Source organism: Tamandua tetradactyla, chromosome 13, assembly GCF_023851605.1.
Source record: "Tamandua tetradactyla isolate mTamTet1 chromosome 13, mTamTet1.pri, whole genome shotgun sequence".
Classification (NCBI taxonomy): Eukaryota; Metazoa; Chordata; class Mammalia; order Pilosa; family Myrmecophagidae; genus Tamandua; species Tamandua tetradactyla.
Genome location: NC_135339.1, coordinates 89,131,506 through 89,153,959, shown reverse-complemented (window position 1 = coordinate 89,153,959; position 22,454 = coordinate 89,131,506). Strand labels below are relative to the sequence as shown.

Genomic DNA, 22,454 nt, shown 5'->3' with positions numbered 1-22,454 from the left:
AGAGTCAAGGTATGTTTCTCTGGATGCCTTAGTTTACATATTAAGGCCTTAAAATTATAAACTTGCAACTTGATAAATCCCCTTTATAAAAGCCATTCCATTTCTAGTATATTACATTCTGGCAGCTTTAGCAAATGAAACAACTATCTATACAGTAAGATGCACATATCATAAGCATACAGTTTGTGAATTTTCAAAAAATGAGCCCACCCTTGCAACCAGCACCCAGATCAAGAAACAGAATTTGACCAGCCCTGGTGAAGGTCCCCAGTGTCTCTTCCATCCTGTCCCTCTCCCCTGGAACTATTGACCAGATTGTAGGCCTCGTTTGCATTTTGTGTCAGTAGAATCATGCTGTTTGCATTTTTTTATCTGTCCTTTTTTATGCAACATTCATTCATGTGTGTGTTGAGATTCATCCATATTATTGCATGTTGTCTGGCTCCTGTGTTCACACTGTTGTGGTGAATTCCTTTGTGCAAATGAACAATTTATTTACCCATTCCTTTTTGCTGGCTATTTACAAGGTATCCACTTTGGGGCTATTATAAATAGAGCTGCTGCGAACATTTTAATACTTGCCTTCAGGTGAATATTTGTAGGCATTCACCCAGGAGTGAAGTGTTGGGTCGTAGGGAATGCCAAACCATTTTGCAAAGTGGCTTTACTAATGCACATTACCAGCAGCACTCTATGAGAATTCCAGTGGCTCTACATCCTCGCCAACACTTGGTATTTTCCAATTGGTTCATTTTTGCCATTCTGATGGGAGCGTAGTAGTTTCTCACAGTAGTTTTAATTAGTATTTCCATAATGGTTAATGAAATTGAGCAAATTACCCTTTATCCATTTGTTTATTCTCTTTTGTAAAAAGCCTATTATAGTCCTTTGTACATTAAAAAAATTTTTTTGTGTTACTGATTTGTAGGAGTTCTTTATATATTCTGTATGCAAGTTCTTCATTAGATATATGTGTTATAAGTATCTTTTACCACTGTGTGGTTTGCATTTTCAGCCTCTTGATATCTTTTTGTAAACAGTTCTTGATTTAATATGGTCCAATTTATAAATGTTTTCCCTTATGGCTAATGCATTTTTTGTCTTAATTGTTTCTGGCTTCAAGGTCATGAAGATGCCATCTTCTAAGTTTTCTTCTATCAGTTTTATTTATTGATTTTGAATATTTGCATATTTATTATCTCTATCTGAAATTTATTTTTGGTAGTGGTGTGAGATAAGGATCCATATACATTTTTTTCCCCATGTGGAAATTCATTTGACCCAATGCTTTTTATTGACAAGATAATCCTTTCCCCATTACAGTACAGTATCACATTTATTATAAATCAGTTACTATATGTGATGGTCTGTTGCTGGACTCTCCACGCTTCTACTTTCATCCTTTCGCCAGTATCATGCTGCCTTAATTTCTGTAGTCTTTCAATACGTGTTGTCATCTGATGCTGTGGGCTCTCCAGCTTTGTTCTTCAAGATTGCCTGGAATTTCCATAGGAGTTTTAGAATCACCTTGTCAATATCCAGAAAAGTTCTGCTGGAATTTTGCTGGGGTATTGATGGGACTGCATTGAGTTTATGGATTAATTTTGGGGAGAGATGACATCTTGACTATGTAGGTTCTTCCAATTAATGAACATGGTATATATTTATTTGTGTCGTCTCTAATTTAATAGCTGTTTCAAGTTTTTACCTTAGAGGTTTTTCACAGTTTTTATTAGATGTAGTCTTAGATTTTAAAAATATTTTTGATTCTATTAAAAATGGCATCATTTTTTTTTCTTTTTTCTTTTTGGCATGGGTAGGCCCTGGGAATTCAACCTGGGTCTCCTACATGGCAGGCGAGAATCTGCTACTGAGTCACTGTTGCCCGCCCTAAAAATGGCATCATTTTTAAAATTTCATTTTCTATTTATTGCTGGTAAATAGAAGTTTGATTAAATTTTATACCCTGCTCTTACACCTAGAGACAGTGCTAGTTTCACTTATTAATTACAATAGCTTTCAGATTCTTTTGGATTTTTCTATATACATAGCACTGTTGTTTTTAAATAAAGAGAGTTTTATTTTTTTCCTTTCTTTTGCTTCTGCATTTTCTCTCTTTCTTTATGTTTTTTACTTTTGGCCTTATTTCACTAGTTCAAGCCTCCCATATCAGACTGAATAAAAGTGGTTATAGCAATCATCTTTGCCTTATTTCTGACTCTCAGGAGAAAAACTTTTAATGTTTTATCAATGACAATGAAATTTGCTGTGGATTTTTAAATATTCTTTATCACATTAAGGAAGTCTCTTTTAGTTTTCGTTTGCTAAGAGGTTTTATTATTTTTAATATCATGAATAGGTGCTAAATTTTACTAAGTCTGTTTTCTACATCTTTCAAGATGCTTGTGTTATTTTCCTTTTTTCTCCTCTTAATGAGTATATTTATCAATTGCTTTATTGAATATTAAACCACCCTTGCATTCCTGCAATAAACCCCACTTAATTGTGCTTTATTATTGCTTTTATATATCAATGGCTTAGATATGCTAATATTTTCTGTAGGACTTTTGTATATATATTTATGAGTGATGCTGGTTTCTAATTTTCCTTTCTTGTAATAATCTTTTCAGATTGTTATAATTTGCATTTCTTTCATTTGTGTTAGTTTAAACAAATTTTCAAAAACTTAGAAGCCACTTGTAATTATTTTTCTGATGCACTACTCAGCCCTATCCTTTGTCAGTTTCTCTGTGGCTGTTTCTCCTTTTCTTATTGATTTTTTGGGGTTCTTTATACATTATGGAAATTCATCCTTTGTCTGATTTTTTTATGTAGTCAAAATTTTGGGTTTTTCATAACTTCCAGATTTGGGGTCTTTCTTTGAAAGATGCTCTCACTCAGAGCTTATAAAAGTAGCAACAACCCATCTATTAAGTGTTAAAAAGGCCAAGTTTAAATCTATTTTCTCAGCTTATAAAATGCCGTTTAGGGAACCTTTTGTGCCAGGCATTTGTGTGTTAGGAGGGAAATAACGGTTGAGCTTACCGAGCAGAGCTGTGGGTTCTTTGGGGTGACTGTGGGTGGAAAGCACTCTGCACCCAGACTTCTCAGAAAGACATTAAATTTCCGCTTGCTGCAGGTGGGGTCAGAGGGTCACCTGGGGCAGCCCCCGGCCCTCTTTCCCACATCTCTGAGGCTCATCCCTGGAGGTGCTTCTCTTCTCTTTTTAAGCCCCGATGTGCCTAGGAGTGGATTGCTAACGATGGGAGGTGAGAAGGAATTCCTTAGGGCTCCGGGGGCAGGGAGGCTTCCCGGGGGCTGACGAGCAGCGCCCCCGCAGCAGGCGCAGCCCCGGGAGCTCCCTGCCCGCCTTCCCGACTCCGCCTAGCCCTGGGGACACTGGGTGGGGTTCCCTGCCCACCCTCCGGAGAGCGCGCCCTGGTGAGTCCAGCAGCCCGCTAGGCTTGGGATGAGGTTGTCGGAGGCCCTGGAAGGAAGAGAAATGAACGTTTCCTCTCCTTGATTGGGAATGGCATCACCCTTACTTCGAAAAGTCTCCATGTCCCCAGAAGGACGTCGTGGGTCACTGGCTGGATCCATTGTGCTCAGTGGCTGCATCTTCTAATTGCCTTTATGTTTCCAATTGCAACTCCTTTAAAAGAAACTGGAGCCAAAGGCAACATTTATTTCTCTCTTGGCAATAGCATGCTAGGCAAGTATATCTATTTAATGGAAGTAGATCAAGCCTGGCCCAGGAGAAAGTGCAAAGGAAAGGGTTGGAAATGGCTTTGGAGATTGGTGTCTGTGGAGATACTGTCGGGGTGCATGGGGGAAAAGTGCCTCTGGGACCTGACAAAGATTCTGTTGTGCCTGTAGTTGGCTTACTTTTTTTTTTTTTTCTTTTTAATAAGGTCGCATTAGTTTGAAAGACTGAGAGAGATGGGAGTGTGGAAAAGAGGGGAAGCTGCAGTTCAGCAAGATGAAACATAAAAGATATTTGTGGCCCTCCTCAAAGAATACAGAGGTGGGACAGTAATACGCAGTCTGCTTCTCTAGGAACAGTGGCATTCTTGTTTGGTTTCTTATTTCTTTTCAATAAAATATCTTAAGTAAAATTGTATGAAATAGCACCCTTGAGAATGATTTTGTAACAGCTAAAAAAAACAAAAACAAAAACAAACCCTTTCCAGGATTTCACTGAGATAAATTGCAGGAATATCAGTACATTATTCCCAAGTTCTCAGAAATTCAGTAAGAAGAGTATAGTCTCTAAATTTTCCTAATTAAGTTTAAAGTATTTCCTTTTATTGCTTAAAAATCATTGAGCATTACATTATAGTACCATGAAATAAAATCACACTAACCAGCTACAATATATTGACGTCTAGGGGTCCATTTAAATGCCTTTGATTCCTGCAACTTAACGAACAAGCTCGCTTCTTGCATTGGGGGAGTTACAGGAGGAAAGAAGGCAGTATGTAAAGCTCAGTGTGTCAGCAGTACTGAAAATGCACATCACTCTCACTGATTGACACAAACGTTAATGAAGTCCCTGCCCCAAGGAGTTTCTAAGTCTGTGGGCATAAAGTATGCTGTGCAGGGGAATTAAAAGAAAAAAGATAATGCAGCATATACCGGGGTCTGCAATAAAGTAGGAGCAAAGATTAGTGTGGAATGTAATACCCGTTCTCATGGAAAGGTCTTTTTGCTTTATTTAATTTTTAAATAGATATTTCTTTTAGATGCATGCTGTTGCCTCTGGTTCACAAGGATTACAATGAATCATTTAGTTCAGCCACTGTACAGCGAGCTGGGTCACCAACTAAAAAGAAGTATCACTTTTCTTTCGTTCTTTTTTTTTTCTTAAAGTGAAGGTGACACAGATCTGCTTTCTCTGTGGTTCAGAAATATTTCAGGAGTTTTGAGGCCCCTTTACCCAAACTTGGTCTTCCCTTGCCAAGGGTTGGTTTCAATGGGGACAGCCACAAGAGCCATTTTGATTTACTGTTTGGGTCATCTCTGTGTTTAAAATACTCAACGTCAGCATAGGCTGGCCTCAGTCACCCAACAAGTTGAACTGTGAGGTAAGACTCCCCGCCTCCAATAAACTGCTTTTGTTTGCTATTTTGCCAGGATACACCCTTCTCTCTGCTTACCCCGCCCTTTGTTCTAATTCTTCACGTTCATGCATCACCTCTGTCCAAAAAAAAACTTTTTTTTGCCAAGATTAGTGCTTGGCTTGCACCCCCTTGGCCTGGCTCTGGGTCTGGCACTCATGGTGGTGAGCTGTGCACTGGGCCGTGGAATCCTTTTGGGAGGGACCACTTCTCCATCTGTCCCCTCTGGGCTTAGCACAAAGCCTGGCACAGGTTAGGGCTTTATGGGTTAAAGAGACCCACTCAGGCTCCTTCACATAAAGACACTTGATTGTAATGATTTATGTTGCAATAAAGCAGGCAGGGGTCTCAGAGAGCCCAGGAACAATTGCTTTTTATTTGTTTTTTTGCATCAAGTATAACTAAGAACAGATTATCCTGTTACTCCAGAGCCGCAGGTCTTCACACACCTGTCCCTTCCCAGAGTGCTTGCCCCTTGAACACTCTTTTCCCAGGAGCTGTGCTTTTTCTCATACACCCCTCCTGCCTAAGCTTGGAAGTAGAGGGGGTGTCCTTGAGCCCCTCCCTTCCCCCGCCACTCCCACATTACTGCCCCCCTCCTGCCTTCTTGATAAGCCCTGCTCGGGTGAAGCCCCTGCAAGCTGACTTTACCCAGTCCCGGCCCCTGGGGGCCCCTGCTCTCCCCCCACGCCCTCCCATCGGCATGGCCCCACCTCGTCACCCCCTCCTGCCCTCCTCCTGCCAGCCTGGCCTCCCGGTCCCTGAGCCTCCTTGTCGCCAGTGTCTGCCTCTTCCTATCTGGTGCCCACTCCCACAGACTCGCCCTGCCCCTTGCCATCACCAGGGAGGGTGCCACCCATCCTGATGGCACTCCCTGGACCATCTCCTGCCCTTCCACCTGGCCTGCAAAGCACGCGCGCCCTCTCACCCTGTTCCCCTGCTCCACAAGCCCCCCGAGCCATGCCTGACCTCGTGCTGCTTGACACAGGTCACCCCATCCATCCACGCTTCCCTCTCAGCCCCTCGGAAACCACATCATGGACTCACCCTGTGCCAACACCCTCAGCTCCCGTGCGCCTGCCTCCCAGCTCCAGAGAGCCCAGCACCCCTCCTCCCTGTGCAGTGTCCTAGGAGCTGCTGTGACAGCAGGAGTCAGGTCAGGCTCAGCCCTCAGCCCTTGGGCTGGCAGCACTGCCCTGCGAGCTAGCGGCAGGAGGCCCACTGCCCACTGCCTGTGGTGCCCCTTGGGCATCTTGCCTTCCCTCCTGAAGCCTCCCACCTCTCGCTCAGAGGTTGCACTGCCCTCCTAGTGCCTGGGGCAGTAGAAGATGTCAGCTGCCAACCACCTTGTCTTCCCCCGCCTACGGCTTCTGATGCACCTCTGCCTGCTCCCTCTTTTCCCTCTGCTCTGTGGAAGGCAGAGTTCTGAGTTTCCAGCCCCCTCATGGTACACCCTCTGTGTAGTTCCCTCTGGCGAGGGTGGACAGGACTTGTGAATGTGATGGCCTGTCGCTCCTGTGGTTAGGTTACTAGTCAGCTGACTTTGAATTCATTAAAAGAGAACTTTTCTGAGTGGGCCTCCCCCCGACCAGGTCTCCCTGCCTCTGCTCTTGTCCTTTCTGCCCTTCAGCAAAGATGCTATCCTGAAGTGGCGACAGGTCCAGCCTCACCTCTGCTTCCGCCCCAGGCTCACCTGCCCCCTCCCCCACCCGGTGCTCTTTCGTGTCTTTGGCCTCATCAGGGAACTTCCTGCTTCAAGGCGTTGGCCCCAAGGCTGTCTCTTGCATGGGCTGCCGTCGCTGTGCCACCTGGCTCCTTCTCAGCTGTCACTTGGTTCTTAGAGAGACCGGTCCTGACCCCTCACCCAGCAGACTGCCCAGGAGTCCTTTATTTCAGCCCTTGCATTTCCATCATGGAACTTACTGGAGTACCAGGGTCTTTTTTTATTTTTGTCATGTCTCCTGACTATATTTGTCTTGAGGACAAGAACTCAGCCCACCTTACTCACTGCTGCATCTCCAGCCTGGCATGGAGGGGACCTCAATTACTGTTAGCTGAATAAAGTAATAATGAGCAACATCAATTGCTGGCTTCCTGTCTTTCAAGCCCAGATATTCCGTGAGCTTCTCTAGAACCCCACCTAGATAAGTATGATCACAGTTGTTTTGAAGGTGAAGAAACCACTTGGGATACATTTAAATAATTTATCCAAGTTCAGACTTGAACAAATGCCAAAGTCAGGATTCGAATCCAGGCAGCATGGCTGTGGAGACTGCCTCTCAAACCTACCCCTGCTGCCGGAGGGATCAGCCTGCAGAAGCATCAAAGGGAAATTAGTAATTAATGACTAACGGGTAGTTTGACAGTACAAAGAGCTGCATAAAGGGCTTTTGATGTGAATGGTCAGGAGATGTGGAGGAGCAGTATTATTTTAACAACTGTCCCCTTATTGGCCGGTAATTTGCTTGCACATTGTGGCATCATGTCCAAGGGATGCATTTGCTAAGTTTCAAAACAATGGCGGATGCGAGGGCAGCATCTGGGGCTGTTAGAGAGGAATGTGGCCACAGGGCCACATCAAAGGCTGCTGGGACTTTACCGGCCCTCCTGGATGGAAAGTGTTTCCCCGGGATGGCTTCTTTCTCATCCCTTTGTTTTCTGTTTCCAATTTGTTCAGAAGAGAAGTAGCTTTGAAGTGCTTTAAACCACCCTCGTGCAGGACCTGGGACTGTTGGCTGGTGAGAGGTTTCCCATTTCTTTGGAAAACATGCCAGTTTTCCTGATGTTAATAAAGAAGGGCATTTTTAAAACAGAGCTTGGGGTGCCTACAAGTGCCTTGTTTTTAAGGGATAGTGAATAGGCAGTAAGTGCTTGATGTGTGAATTTGAAAGATATGTATATATTTAAGCCTTTCGCCCAAATTCTTGTTCCTAAACTTCTAATTGGGTCAACACAAAGACATCTTCATTTTAATAAATAATAGGGCATCTCTGGGAGGGTGAGCCATATACAAGTGGAAGCAACGAAAAGGAAGAACAAAGCAACTGGATATGCTGGAGTGGACGAACCAAGGGCTGGCCAGTCTTCCTCTAGCTGAGGTCGCTGTGGTTCCAATCAGCCGACTTCTCCAGGCTGAGGAAGGCAGGCCTTGCTTTCCTATTGACCACAATCTCTCTGAGTGTCAAGGCCTCATGTCTACAGACAAGGCCATCCAGCAGAGCCAAAGGTGAGGATTGCTTGGTAGTAAGGGCCTAGATTTGGCAGCCTTCTGCCTAAGGGACCCTCCTGTGTCTGGCCCCCCTTTTCTTCATGGGAAACTCTACAGCTTGGAGTTTGGTGTGTTGGTTCTCTCTGAGTTTAATTTCCAGCTTTGCCCCTTACTGGCTATGGACCTGGGCACACTCACTTATTCCACTGTAGAGACCCCACATCTACATGTAGAGTGGCTCAAAGATTAGATCCAATGATGTTGCGACACCCTTAGCCTAGCACCTGGATCTCAATGAGGGCTTAATGGTGGTAGCCATCATATACCACTGTCATTTTTCTCACTTCTTATCCTAGTTTGCTACTGACATTTTCTGAGACCTTGAGGAAGTCACTTTGGGGACCACAGTCTCCCTGTGAGGTAAGCAGGGGTAAGGAGCATTCATTCAGCAAATATTGACAGGTACCAACAGTGACCCAAGCATTGGCTGGATGACAAAACCAAATGGGACTTGGTCCCCATGTACTTTTCCTGCTCAGACAAATCTGCAACCCCCTTTGGAGCCAGGCTGTTCTCTCACTGAAGGTTTGATTGTTCGTTTGTGTTTGGCAGGAAGGAGGTGGTGCCCATGGAAGGACTTAGTCCATGCTGCCATCTTGGCATAGGCCACCCTTGCCACCTCTTATACCTTGACCTTCAGGACCCAGGGTCCAGTTCCTGACTTTAGAAAATCTTCCTTGGCTGACCCCAATTTGGTGGGGTTTTCATCCTTGTTGTGTCCAAGGATGGTTGCAAAGGCTAAATCCTAACAAAATGCTCCATTTGAAAAGGTGAGTCGCTACCCACGCTTTGGTATGTGCTTTCCTGATTTCTTCTGGGTATGTAGATCTGCAGAGCCTGGCGATTTACACCCCTTGCCCAGAACACATAAAACAAAAAGCTGTCTATCCAAATGATTCTCCACCAGTGTGATTTGTCCCTCATTTGGCAATATCTGGATACAATTTTGGTGGGGAAGGGGCCTGGTTTACTATTGGCCTCTAGTAGATAGGCCAGGGATATTCCTAAACATCCTTCAGTGCATAGTACAGCCTCTACCACAAAGAATGAGTTGGCCCAAGATGTCAACAGTGCAGCAGTGGAGAAAACCTGCTCTAATCTCTTCTACTTTTGCCCTGTGCATGTCTGATCTCTGCACTGGGTTGTGAGCTACTTGAAGACAGGGGCTGCCTCTGGCTCACCCTTAGTGATAGTTGAATGAATGATTGATTGGTGAGAATGCAACTTACCATGTCAGGACTCCAACCCACGTCTCTAGTCTAAGTACCACGTGGTTTCACTATGTGGCATGTGAGTGAAGACCTGGGTTCTGTTCCTTCAGAGCTCACAGATGCCCCAGGGTATGAACTGGGAGGATGCTTTCTCAGCACAGCCACTGGTGTGGCCTGGGCACTGTGGCAGGTGCTGGTCTACACACTCTCAGATTGATGATCTCATCTCATCCTCACAATCCTCAGAAGAAACTACGGTGATTATTGGGTATTACAGATGCAGAAATGGACTGAAGAGACCAAGGCTCTCCTTTTCACCCCCATATGGCCAGTGAGCCTGGGGAGACCTTGTGTTTGGCCATTTCTGGATCCTGGTAAAATCCTGGTAAAGCCAAGGGCAGATAAGTCCAACTGTGCTGCCCAGGATCTACCTTGCTGTGTCTTTGTGGAGACAACTGCAGTCTCCAGGCTTTTCTGTCACATATTGGGGGCAGTGCTGGGCCAATGGATGTCCTGCTGTGGACCTGGGTCTCCTACATTTGGCTGTTCACTGCCATGTTGCAGGATGAGCTTGCTCTGCTGAACCCACAATAGCCAGGACAAGTCCAGCAGTGTGCTGGCCAGGCTGTAACAGTCATCAGCTTTCTTGGGTAGGGGGAGAGGGAGGCCTGCCCAGTGGCCTTTGTCTGGGGTGTAAATAGTCCCACCATGGCCAATGTCAAGCAATTAACATGATGCCACTGAACACAGAGTTGGGAAGAGAAGTACACAGTTGTCTGCCACCAGTCTGTGCTTCAGCATCGCCAGTGGCCTTGGGGGTGATCTGAAGTGGGCACCCACTCCCTGGAAATTGTGGCTTTGTAAAGTATGAAAATGCATTGTTAATGGAGGTGAGCTCTGATAGTTTCCTTGTCCCAGGTGTGGACCCTCAGGTGGCTCTAGCACCTTTGGCAGCAGGAGTACTGCTGTAACCATGTAACTGGTCCGCCTTAAAATGGAAGGTGACATTAACCTGCAGATGTCCCCATCCCAGAAGGGAAGGGAAGGGATAGGAGCCACTGCTAACTGAACCTCTGCAGGCTGCTGTGTGCCAATTGGAGAGATGGGGCCATCTGTGGGTCAGCATGGCAACTTGGGCTGCCCAGGGCGGCACAGGTAGTCATTGGCGAGCTGGGGTTTCCATCTGGTGCCCCCGGAACTGTTCTGTGCCATGTTACACGTGGAGACTGACGGGGTCCTGCAGGAAGGATGTCTCTGTCTGCACAGCTGGTAGAGGAGGTCCCACTCCTGGGCTCACCCTGGGACTAGAAGGGGAGGGAGGCCCCAAGCACCAGTTACGGACACCGCTCCTGGCCAGCGGCTGGGCCTTTGGGCTCCACCCACACCTGCCTGGGAGTGGAGGCTGGGGCGCTGACCTGGCAAAGCAGGTCTTGCAAGTGGGTAGACGGTAGCACTGACATACACCGTGCCAAGTGGGGCTTCTTTCTCACCGTCCATCAGGGTTTCTCAGGGCTGGGCCAACAAAAGCCCCAGGGAACCCACACGGGCCGGAAGCTGCTGGGCCTGCATTACCCCTGGTGGCCTGTCCAGCTAGGCCTGGTAGGGGAGGGAGAAGCCAGTGGGCACCTCAGTGGAGGCAGGCCACCCTCCGGCTCTTAGGCTGGCAGGAATTAAGGCTTCGGCTCTGTCCCACAGTCTTATACGTTGCTGTTTTCTAATTATAAGGACCTTCTTGGTCCAGTATTTGCCTCCCTTACTCGGCTCCCCGTAGGAAGAGCTTTCTCATTTAACTTCCAAATCTACACCACCTCTCCTTTCTCTCTGGCACTCCTGTCTGGAGGTGCTGCTGGGTGCTAGCAGGACCCCCGGGCCCAGGAGCCTGGGTGAGGGCGTCTGGCTTTCCCTCGCTTGCCCGCACTGGTCTCTGCTCATCTTGGCCTGGCCTCGCTCCCTGCCCTCCAGTCTCTTGGGAATGCACTTCCTCTGCAATAGGCTCCTTGGTTAATTTGCACCTCCAGTTCCAAGAGATGGCATTTCTCCGTCACAGCCGAGCCTCACTGCAGATCTTCCGTTGTTCCGCGGGGTGAAAATCTGCTTCACTCTCTCTTTTTTATTTTTCATCAGGACCACCAAAATTCCAGTCCTGCCACCTGATTCTGAGAGCAAATTTTAATGAATTCAGCAGAAACTTTTGTAGCAATGATAAAACGTAATTGCCTGCGATTTCACACCCACATTCGCCTCTGTTTGCTGCAGAATTCCAGTGAGCTTGCCGTTTTGCAATTTCATCACCATGGAATCACTCGCTCCTGAAGTAGTCGAGCCTCACATTTGCTTGGAGGAAATGTGCAGTGAATTTTCATTGTGATCCTATGAGCAGAAACAGGCAGTGCTGCCTTTAAGATTAATTAGAGGGCGAGTGCCCGGACTTCGGAACTGGGGCAGGCTGTGAATTATGTTCTTAGTGCACTTTTCAGAGATTCTTTCTTCCAGAACATCTCCTGATTTTTTTTCCCGGCTGCTCTGATGCCATGCACCCCACGTGTTGACTCAATTTGTCTGCTCTGAGCACCCCTTTGAGAGGAGAGGGGGGAAGCACCAGAGCCTGGGAATGGAACTACTGTATGGTGCATGGTCTTGGGTTACCCATGGCGGTTCAGTTAACTCTCAGTGGCTTTGCAGGATGCACATCATAGGTGGGCTCTTCAGAACCAGTAGTGGTTAATGACCCAGAATAGCATATTGAACTTGAATAAAATCTGAGCTTGCACACCCATTTTTTGAAAACTGATGGGAGTGTGTGTAGCAGAGGGGAGTGCAATGGGGCAGCCAGGTATGGTCCGTGCCTGTGCTTCTCAGCCTTCTGTGCTGGGCTTCTTGCACCAGGTAATGGTTGGGGGAAAAAAAAGAGAAGAATTTGTTTTGGGGAGATTATATGAATTTCAATTCAAATTTCAATGTCCATAAATACAGTTCTGTTGGAACACAGCCATGCTCCCTCAGCAACTTTTCATCTATGGCTGCTCTCGAGCTATACCTGTGGAGTTGAGCAGTTGTGGCCCTGACCTGCAGACCCTAAAATGTGTACTCCCTGGCCCTTGGCAGAAAATGTTGGCCGCCCCTGGAATAGAAGAATGCATGCCTCGGTGGGGACGGCTTTGGCTCCTCAGTCCTCACAAAGGAACTGAGGCGCTGGTGTCCTCCTCCGGGGGAGCCGTATTTCCAGGGATGTACTCGAGGTCCCTTTGGGCTCCAGTGGCACCTACAGCTTTTGTGAGACCGGGGAGGGACACGGTAGCAAGGTTTCATCACAGCGGAACGGGCTGCGTGAGTGTCTGTCTCCAGGCAAAGTCTCAGGGCCCCCGACTGCACGCCGAGCGCCTGGTGGTTTATTATTTGCCATTTATCACCAGGCCTCGAATGCTCAGCAAAGTGAAAAATAGTTTGCCAATGAAGTAAAGTGGAAAATTAATTTTGGTTTTCTTCCTGTTGCAAATAAATGCAGACATTAAAAATGAAGTCTCTAATCACCGGTGTGTTTTAGTCTTCAGTGGAGTGTTATCCACTTAAAAATTAAGGGGAAAGGTGATGTTCATTTTCTCCTAAAGCTAATCCTCATTGGCCATTGAGAACGGACCAGCAAGAAGAGAAAAGTTCTCTTTTCTATGTGGCTTTGTTCAAAGAACAAAGTTAAGACTTATGGAAAGACAATGGAGTGTTTGTATAGAAATATGACATTTATTTTTTAGGGGCAAATACCATAAATTGAAACATTTATGGCTGTTCTGAGGAGAAATAAACAAGGCCTAGAACTTGAAACATTCAAATATGACTCAGTTCTCCAAAGTATCTCGTGCCACATTGTTTATAAACTATAAATATTTTTACACTCCATTTTCTCTGAATTTTTTGAGCATCTAATTACAGTAGAATTTCCACCAGGTATTTTAAGCATGATGGGGAACCGGCAAGTAAACTCGAGGAAAAATATCCCTGACACACATACCCCAGGAAACTAGGCCTGGAGGAAGCTGTTCACTAAAATATCCTGGCTTTGCCAGTTGACATCACGTAAGAACAAGGTGCAGCTTCTTGTTTGTTTTTTAAGCCATTCGGCAGCTGCTCAGATACAGCAGAGGTGATCCAATTTCTCTCATGTCTATTTCCACATCACTTCCACTAGCTCTGGCCCAGGACCCACAGTTGCAAGATGCCTGGGGACAGAAGGTGGAAGGAGGAGGTAGGAGTTCAGGAAGGAGCAGAAATGGACTAGCAGCTGTGCCTAGTTAGGTCTGTGGCTCTTTCCAACCTCCTTTGATTCTGCGCTCAGCGATAGTTCCATGTGCCGATGCAAACACAGGACTTGGCTCTTGTTGACTGAGAAGTGACAGATGAGAGTAAAGGTAAAATGTGGGTTCCACCATTTGAGAACAGATGCTAATAATAGGAGAAGTGGGAAACATCTTTATGTTTGAAAAAACATCTTTATGTTTGAATAAAACATTCAAGAAAACAAATGATCGGGGGGTCGAAACATTTAACAACTGTAAGGCACAGGCAGGCATTGACCTATGCAAATGGATATGGCTGTAAGCAAACAGTCCAGAGAATATTGGCCAAGTATCGGTCAATGTATATTTTTAGAAAAATGTCTATATAAATTGCTAAATACTATTATTTCTGGCTCAGAGGGCTGAATATCAGTTTTGCGGAAAACCCACATGTTCAGAATATCACATTTCCCAATAATTCAGGAGTGAGATGATTGTACTTCCAGGAACACTGCTCATCAAACACTCTCCTAACACCTGCCAGGTGGGCGCTGAACTGGGTCCTGGGGGCAGTCACTTTGCCCCTAAAGGGTTACCTGTTCTCACCCTGAGAGAGAAAATCCCCTGTCCAGGAACACAGTCCTATAGCCAGCCATGCATTGTCAGTGTGCTGTGCTCAGCTGGAGTTCCACAGGCCGGTTCATAAATTGAATTTCATTTTCGGACCCAGGATGAAATGAAGAAATAATTTCACATACTGTACATGTATTGAAATTATATCAAAATAAGCAATGAAGGAAAATTTCTCTGGGTAATATAATTTCAAGGATCATTTCATGAGTTTGCAGCTAGAAAAGCATCTGAAAATGTCTAGGTCTGATAACCACACGGAAGCGCCGGTGATGTCCTATTCCGAGCATGAAAGGAGAAAGTGGTTGCATTCATCCCCTTGGGGTACCGCTCCTTCTCGTCCTGCTTCTTACATTTTAATTCTTCTTCAGTTTCCCTGTTGGTCTTTGCAATCGTCTGCAGCACAAGCTAAATATCATATCTTGGTTATGATAGAGGACCTGAAAAACTATTATTATGGGACGCGGAACTCAGCCAGCAGACTTTTTGGCTCAGGCGTTGGCGTAACTTGACTAAGTGCTGAGCAGCCAGCTGGATTTGATAATATCAGCAAGGAGAGATTCATTTAGGATCTGTCACAGGCTGGGCCAGATATTTTTCGCCAATTTTGGTTAGAGCGAAAATGACTCACTTCACAAACACACAGGCATTGACCAAAATTGTGTGATTTCACTGAAGTTCTATGGCAGGTCAAAATGCAAAATTAACTCTGGCATAGACAGAGCAGTATGCCCTCTGTTTCTAAGAATGAGGGACTTCTTGGATGGGCTCACCATTCAGATAGGGAGTGGGTTTTGATGCCAATTTCACTCACATCCACCCAAACGTGAATTTGAACGGTGCAATGAGTTTACTTTAAACAGCGTGTGTGATGACATATGTCTAATGTGTCAACCTCTTCCTGCCCCTTTTCTATTTGGGAACCAGGCCTTGGATTCTGCTGTAGTTTGTTTTATTTACCATTCCTACTCCCTTCCACCCCAAAAGCCCAATCTATTCATGCCATAAACAGTTAAGGTTAACCCAAAGTCAGGTTGTGAATTAGTAAGGAATGAAATGCCGACATGTCCGATGGGACCAGTGTATCGCTGCTCCAATCTTACGTATTAAATTTCCTCGTTCTGAGGTGGCACCCACTGGTAGAATACAGATGGCACATCTCAGCGGGAGTTACTCCTTTCATGTGGAACTACGATGAGATAAATTGTCTTCCCTGAATAAAGGGGATATTCAGGGGAGATTTTCCAGCATTTTAAAAGCTCCTGAGGAAGGCGAGTGCTGTGAAAATTAAAGCATGGAGTGCACTGGTTTCCAGGATTTTAGAAATACCTGATAATCAGCTAGGCTTCTGCACTTGTTTCCATGCCTGTTTCGATGTGGGTTTGATTGTGCCGCACGTTTTGCAGAATGTTTCTCTAGGTACAGGCAGCAAACAGTACTCATTGAAATAAAGGTGTCTTTTCAATTTCATATACATTTTCCAAGATCCAGGAGAAAACAGAGGGAGAGGTTAGTTTTCAGAAAGTATTTTATTGCGCTGAAGCATTTCTAGGGAAAATTGGAAGCAGAGGACGAGGTTGGGAGGAATCTATAATGAAAGTAATATTAACAATAATGAAATATCCTAACTGGAGTGATTTGTAAGTATCCTGCACTGTGTTCCGTGGATTTTTTCAGTTGTATTTAATTATGTGTTTAATATAATTGGGAAAAATGTAATTTTATTGGGATATATTCACACACCATACAGTCCATCCAAAGTACACACTCTCAGGGGATTTTTAATTTTACTTGTATTGGGATATGTAGTGGGTTGAACTGTGTCTCCCCAGAAAACCCACTGAAGTCCTGAGCCCTGGTACCTGGTGACTGTGATGTTACTTGGAAATAGAATCTTTGCAGATGTGATTAAATTCCATGAGGTCATTGTGAATTAGAGTGAGCCCTAAATCCCTATGACTGGCATTCTCATAAAGGGAGGGAGGTTTGGAGACAAAGAGACGCACACAAGGAAGAAGGCCGTGTGATGAGGCCAAGAGTGGAATGATGTGTCTACAAGCCAAGGAGTGCTGAGGTTTGCCTGCAACCACCGAAGCGACGAGGGAGCATGAAATGGCTTCTCCCTCCAAACCACTGAAAGGAGCCAACCCTGCCAAAACACCTTGATTTAGGGTTTTTGTCCTCCTGAACTGTGAGAGAAAAAAATTCTATTGTTTTAAGCCACCCAGTTGGTGGTACTTTGTAATGAAAGACCGAGAAAACTATCAAAATCACAACATACGGGCAGCAAAGAACACAAAACTTAGGTGTGCAACGTGATACATTTTTACATAGGTATATATCCCTATAACCACCACCCAAATCAAGATATGGAATATCTCCACAGATTCAGAAGGCTCCTTCATGCCCCCTCCTCATCCATAATTGCCACCCCCAGCTGCCTTGAGACAGCGCCCATTGTTCTGATCCTATTACAATAGATTACTTTTGCCCACTGGATTAGAGGTAAATGGAATCATATGACACATGCTCTGATATCTGGCTTCATTTGCTTGAAATTATGTCTGAGATTCATCCATGTCCTGGCATGTGTCAATAATTTGCCCTTTTTTTGCTGTTGCATGCTATTCCATGGACCAAACACACCACTAATTCTCTGTTCTAGTGTTGGTGGGCGTTTGGGTTATTTCCTGTGTGTGACTGTTATGAGCAAAGATGCTGCAAACATTTGAGTATGTGTGCTTTGTGGACATGCTCATCCATTTCTCTTAGGTATTTATCTAGAGGTAGAATGGCTGCACCACAGGGTAGGCATGGGGTATGTTTAGCTTTGTGGATAAGGCCCAACAGCTTTCCAAGGTGGCTGCATCAGTTTGTCTTCTGCTAGCTTGTGGTTGCTCTAAGTCCCCTCTAAAACTTGGTAATTACCAAATCTTTTAATTTTGGCTCTTCTGCTATGTTTTCTTAATTTAGCTATTCTGATGACTAATTGTGCTGTACACATTTTGATATGCTTCTTGGACAATGGATGTTCTCCTCTATAAGTGCCTTTTCATGCTCTTTGCCCAGTTTTCAAATTTGTTCTGTCTTTTACTTCTTTATATATTCAAGACATAGACATATGTGTTGCAGATATCTTTACTCCATCTGTGGCTGACTTCTCATTCTCTTATTGGTGTCTTCTGATGAATATAAGTTCTTGATTTTTCTGAAGTCCAATCTATCCATCACTTCTTGGAAAGCCTGAGATTTTTTTTTTATCCTTTTAAAGAATTCTTTGCCTATCCCAAAGTCATGAAGATGTTCTCCTAGGCTCCGTTCTGGGAATGTTATAATTTGACCTTTCTTATTAGGTCTAAGATTTACCTGGGATTGATTTAGGAATATGGCATGAGGCTCCCCAGGGGTCTTGGCTGCCGTATTCCTAGCAGGGAGGACCAGGAGTACCGTTTTACTGCTTCCCACGTAGCCTCCACTGACACTGGGGATGGGGGTGGGGGTTCATTACCCCTGTTCTGTGGTGACTCTCCAGAAGGCCTGCGGTGACACCACCCCCATGGGGAGGTAGAGTGGCCTTTTTATTGCCAGGTCAGGGGTACGTCCAGGCTCCCCAAGTGGTTTTCCATGACCCAGTGGGGATGAGCTGCATTACCAGTGGAGATGAAAGTCTGCCCCCTGCTTGGTCTTCTTTGGCAGCACCTGCCTGGTGGAGTTGGGGCACCTGCTTAGAGCCCCACAAGGGTGAAAGTCGAGGCTCCCCACTGGCCTAGCTGACATGGTTGGAGGTGGAGCCACAAAGTTTTCCAAGGTGTTTGGTTGATTGTTGTTCAAAGGTCTTCTGCTGAGCTAGTTTCATCCTTCCTGGTCTTTGGCTAGAGAGAATAGGCTTTGGCAGGGGGTGGTGTGTTTTATTTCTTTGTGTCCCTTGATGTTTTTGGTTTGCTCACTTCTTCAGCTCCAAGTCTGGGACATATGATGTAAAAAGAAAACCAGATAACTCATTACATATTCCTCAGGTCCAGAGGTTCCTAGCCAGTCTTTCCTGCTTCTGGAGTCTTTCCATGTTTGTTTTATGTATAATGTCTGGGATTCTTAGTTATGCTTAGTTGGAATAGAGAAAACCCTGTCTGCTCCATCTTCCTGGATGCAGAAGTGATGCCAATTTGAAGCCCACTGGAGCTATTGGGATTTGTGTGTGTGTTTTTAAAAATATGTGTTTTAAGTTTCTATTTTCTTCACTTTTTTCCTTTGTTAAATAAACTTTTATTGAACTTACAGTCACATGAAAAAGAACTGAAACCAAAGATGTGCAACTTGATGAGTTTTCACTGAGCAAACCCACCTGTTCAGTCCTGGCTCCAGTTCGTGGAGGCAGCCTGGCCAGTCCTGGAGCCCGGGGCCCCTCTCAGGCACTGTCCTCCATGAGGGCAACCTCTGCCTGGACTTGCCACACCTCCACGGGGTTTTTAAAAGTTAAGAAACAATGAACTTGGAGAGAATAAGTGGAGGGCTTTCCATGCCGATGGTGTGAAAGCAAGAGATGTGTGTCCAGAAAGGTTCTGCCCACTGAGGGTGCAGTACTCTCATGTTTAATCTTCAGGAATTCCAGTAGATGGGCTTGCCCAAGGCAGGGGAGAAGAGCGTGTGCTGCTTAGCTTTGGGTAGAGCTGTCAGCCCCAGGCTTCTCCACCTTCTTGGGATCACAGGCAATTGCTAGAGCCAAGCCTGAAACAGCTATAACATATTGGTAAGTATAAGTGAATAATCTTAACAAATTCTTTACCAATGACTAAAGAAATAAATATGGCTTTATTTATTTCTTTAAATAAAGAAATAGTGCAGTTGTCCTATTTCTTGGACAATTGCAACTATAGTGCAGTTGTCCACGGGTGGAGACCATGATGCCTTCCTCAGCTAAGAAAGGCAAAAGGAGGGTTGGGATGTTGAAAATCAACCCATGACTCGCATGCGTTGTACCCGGAAAGTCTTTAAGTAGTTACTATATTCAATTTCACCTCCTGTCCCAATAGATTCTGGGGGACAGCGACCTGGCTGTGAGTGAGAGAGCAATTAGAGGAGAGCTGGGTGTGTGTAAAGAGCTGGGAGACAGAGACAAGCAAGGCATTATGAGTGGTCTCAGGGTGTCCATACCTTGTGTACTTGCACACGAGATGACACACGCCCCATCTTTACATAACAGAGTCACCACTGACCTCTTCTCAACATGATTGTAGTGTTTAAAAGCCATTTGCCCACACTGCAGATGGTAGGGTTGTTCTAGTTTGCTAGCTGCTGGAATACAATATACTAGGAATGGAATGGCTTTTTAAAAGAGGAATTTAATAAATTGCTAGTTTACAGTTCTAAGACCAAGAAAATGTCCCAATTAAAACAAGTCTAGAAATGTCCAATCAAAGGCATCCAGGGAAAGATATCTTGGTTCAAGAAGGCCTCTGCAGCTCAAGGTTTCTTTCTCAAATGAGAAGGCACATGGCGAACACAGCCAGGGTTTCTCTCTCGACTGTACAGGCACATGGCAAACACGGCGTCATCTGCTAGCTTTCTCTCCTGGCTTCCTGTTTCATGAAACTCCCCGGGAGGCATTTTCCTTCTTCATCTCCAACGTTTGCTGGCCTGTGGACTCTCTGCTTCTTGTGGCTATGTCATTCTTCTCTGCTCTCTCTGAATCCTCTTTCTCCAAAATGTTTCCTCTTTTATGGGATTCCAGTAAACTAATCAAGACCCACCCGAATGGGTGGAGACATACCTCTACTTACCAGCTTAACAACCACTCTTGATTGAGTCACATCTCCAGGGGGATGATCTAATTAGTTTCAAACATACAGTACTGAATAGGGATTAGAGGAAATGACTGCCTTTACAAAATGGGATTAGGATTAAAACATGGCTTTTCTAGGGTACATACATCCTTTCAAACCGGCACAAGGGTCTACCCCAGGAATTGGCTTCAGCGTCTGTCACCTGCCAGTGCTGACTAAAAAGGAGGGAGAGATACTAGGAACTGCCAGATTTATCAAAGTCCTTCCCCTTTCGGCGGTGACATGGTGGGACCTATAGAGCCAGGTGTTGTGGAAGGGACTGTCTTCCGAGGAACTCTCCCAGGCTGTGAATTCTGTGATTATTCCCTCACCTCTCTTAAGAAAGATCAGCTCTGCTTCAGCATTGTCTGGTGGCTCTGTAGTTTCTTTCCCCCTAATTCCGTCATTCTTTTTATTCATTTAAGGTGATCTTTATTTTTTACTGGCAAGGCTGAAAAACCAAATGTTACAAATTCTTTTAGTTCTCTGAATGAAAAGAAAAGCAGAACTCTCACATGCATTGTCTCAGTGGAGAATGTGTCTTCTGATGTGTGTGTGTTGAGTAAGGTCTGCATAGGACCGAACATGCTTGCGGGTGGGGGTCCCAGGACACCCCAGGGTGGGCCATGATCCTGAGCACTTGTGGGGTGGAGGCCCCCCCCCCCCAGACCTGGAGCAGGTGATTCACAGGCTCAGATTGGGAAGACACCACACACCCAGTGGTGGACTTTGCAGGATCTGAAGAACATTGCATCCTGTTCTCCCACGACATCCACTGCCTAGATTTGTGAGCATCTTCAGATGCATAGTTTCAAACCTGCGAGGTCGAGTATGTATGGCAGATGTCAAAAACTGGTGACCTTCGGGCCAGGTCCATCCCACAGAAGTGCTTTGTTGGGCCCAGTGAGTGTTGATTTTTGTTGTTGTTGTTGTTAACCTTGAATTGGTTGACAATATTACAGTTCTGGAATGATTCATAAAGAAATTTGGGAGTAGACTGTTTCTTAAAATTTAGGTTTGTCAATACCAGGACCGTGTGCCTCCGTGAGCTGAACTGAGTGGCTCCAGTGCTGGGACAGCAGGCACTGGCCCCAGCTTGCCCCAGACCCACACAGCCTGCTTTTCTCATTTATGGCACCAACCTGGCTTCTGTGGGCTGTCACCTTTGTGACTCTGGTCGACAGCTGAGATAAGATGACAGCCTTGAAGCTCAAGACACAGGCACACAGTCCTTCAGAGAAGGTCCACTTGATGCCTGCTTTTGGAGTGGGCTTTACCACTTTTATTTGAGAGACGATTTTCTTAAAAGCAATAGCACAGCTAATGAAAATTGATTTTTCTTTCCAACCGCTTATTTACCCAACAACAAACCCAGGGACCTCTTAAACATATGTGTGATGTGCAGAGGCATGGAGAGATGAAATCTGTGGTTACTGGAGGAAAGCATTTTAGCCGTTGGTCTTAACATCGGCCTCTGGTACAAAATCAGAATCTGCTGATAGGCAGCTCCCATAGGAACTGAGTGGAGCTGGGAAGGGACATCTCTGTGGTCAGCCTGGCCACTGTGCCCCTTCTCTGTATGCAATGGTACCCTGTGCCTACATCTGCTCTGGTGCATCACATTGGATTATACACAAATGGTCTGCAAATGAGCCACCTCTCTTTCCAGAATGTCAACCCCTTGAGTGCCTAATGATCCTACATTCACTGCACACTTGGCTTAGTGCCAAGTGCTTTTGCTGAAGGAACTCAATTTGTCCTTTCCCCAGCCCTCTGAGGTAGATATGATTAGCATCCCCATTTGTCAGATGAGAGAATGGAGGTGCAGAGAAGCCTGGTTATCCATCAACAGGAAGAAGAGCTGATAAGTTTGGGTAGTTATAAATTTGTTGAAGTGGGTCTGAGCAGCATAGCACTTGAGTGATTTAATTTTTATTGCAACTGCTTTATGAAGCTACATAGTTTACATTATAGTATAAGTTACATACATTTTTACTGCTGTACAGAGTTGTTTGCACAGATCACATACATATTCTTTATGGGCGATTTAAGGGAGGTTCAAGGGCAATTAGAGATGAATTGATTCTCCAGTTTCTTCTTGGAGGGTGTCAGCAAAACCAACAACACCTATTAGCCAG

General features: G+C 45.3%; 1 protein-coding gene and 1 long non-coding RNA gene across 5 annotated transcripts in view; both read left to right on the top strand.

Annotated features, from left to right (window-relative positions):
- C13H10orf90 (chromosome 13 C10orf90 homolog) overlaps positions 1 to 22,454 on the top strand; it is a 246,600-nt gene that overhangs the window by 91,681 nt on the left and 132,465 nt on the right. The window lies entirely within an intron of this gene.
- On the top strand, positions 6,935 to 9,065 carry LOC143654440 (uncharacterized). The gene is made up of 3 exons (XR_013161808.1): positions 6,935 to 7,855; positions 8,682 to 8,745; positions 8,938 to 9,065. It is a non-coding gene; the product is annotated as an uncharacterized LOC143654440 (long non-coding RNA).